This window comes from Sprattus sprattus, assembly GCF_963457725.1.
Source record: "Sprattus sprattus genome assembly, chromosome: 8".
In the NCBI taxonomy this organism is placed as follows: Eukaryota; Metazoa; Chordata; class Actinopteri; order Clupeiformes; family Clupeidae; genus Sprattus; species Sprattus sprattus.
In genome coordinates this window covers 3,136,916-3,138,809 of record NC_137927.1, presented here as the reverse complement: position 1 = coordinate 3,138,809, position 1,894 = coordinate 3,136,916, and positions in this window count along the sequence as shown.

Sequence of the window (1,894 nt, the reverse complement as noted above, 5' to 3'; positions counted from 1 at the left end):
GACTTACCGGATGATGAGTAACTGTAGTCTTCCAGTTCTGGTTACATAGACTTACTGCGATGGCAAGTTACTGTAGTCTTCCAGTTCTGGTTACATAGACTTACTGCGATGGCGAGTTACTGTAGTCTTCCAGTTCTGGTTACATAGACTTACTGCGATGGTGAGTTACTGTAGTCTTCCAGTTCTGGTTACATAGCAGTGGTGGTCCGTCAGGGCCTTCAAGGCCTTCTCTGCTGGCCTAAACATAATCAGAAAATAAATGTAATAAAATAAATTTAATTTTAATATTTTCTTTTCATAAATATGTATTTAATTATTCCCCTTAGTCCATTATCTTCATTTCATAGCTTCCAGCGTTGTTAATTTATGTTAGAGCTTTCATCCAATCATATTTCAGCTATCATGTGTTGCCACGCTCCAAGATATCTTCCCCGAGAACAGAAATCTTCCCAGAGGCCTTCAGAATTCACATTAAAGGCCCGTGTACATCTGATTGGTTACACTGTAAAAAGTGAAGCACGGAGCTGTTCATTCAAGCCAATAACTACCATTGAATACATTGTAAAATTATTGACTTGGTTGTGAAACTCTATCTTTTTGCATTCTGAGGTGTCAATTTTGATTCAGACTGAATTAATTACTCTTCTGAAGGACATAAAGCAAATATTTTGGTTCCTCTCAAAACATACTGAAAGGAAAGAGATAAGAATGTAATATTTTCAATTTGAGCCGTGTGGTGTCATTTCTGAACTTAGACGTATGTGTGGTGTCATTTCTGAACTTAGACGTATTTCATGAGAAATTTAACTAAGTGTACATTGTTGGGGTGTAGCTGGAATTAATCAAGGTAGGCCTAATGTGCATGGTTAGTTACCAATCCCTTCCAGCATGGTTAGCTAGTGAACTTGACTATCTTAACACGTTTTAAGCCATATTAGCAATTAGTTCATCATGTGTGTTTATTCACCAGAGCCGTTATCCTAGTTTAATCGTGAAGCTCATTACAGCAGGTTGGTGACATTGAAATAAAATAAAACACAGACTACGCTAGAATAAAGTTGAAGTTCAACTGTTCACTCTTCGCCTTCTCAGTTAGTGACCATAAGTCTGAGGCTAGCATGTCAGAGAATTAGATGCATGTTAGCAAATGCTAACTAACTGATGTCAGTTTATCAAAAGATACCTCATGTTCAAGTTCAGAGATTTATTTGATTTCTGTTCATTGCATTCTAAATATTTACTAGTCTGCTTTTCTTTTTTTCAGTTTGGATGTGGAAATGCAAAGACTGCAGCGTGCATTTTTCTAAAAGATCGGAGATACTGAAACACTTGAGAATTGACCATCGGTTTCACGGTAGGCGGCGTCCCTATCCATGCATCCACGCACAATGTCCCTGTTCGTCCAAGACATGGAATGGTCTTCAGAAACATCTCTCTAGAAATCATGCTTCTCTGGAGTCCCAACAAAGACACTGTTCTTTCAAGTGTTACATTTGTGGAAACGATCAGCTTTCTACTGAGCACGTTTTCTTCCAACATATCTATGAACATCTGAGAAAATATGAAGTAGTCCATGTATGTTTAATGGTTGCTCATACAAAACCAACATATACAGCAGTTTAGAATGGCTTAACGTTTTCACTATGCTTTCAATTAGTTTGCCATGGATTCAATATTGACCAGATGCACACTGTAAAAGCACTGTTTATGGTAGAGCTGGGAATTGAGTAGCTAGACTAGCCTACACATTGCATAGTAACCGTTTTGATTGTCCCTGAAGGGTGCTGATGCCGATGTCAGAAGGGAGTGTATCCTCAAAGCTCTCATCATCCACCTGGGAGAACGTGTTGAGGACCTAATAAAGGAATACATGGTATGTCCATATATATTCTGT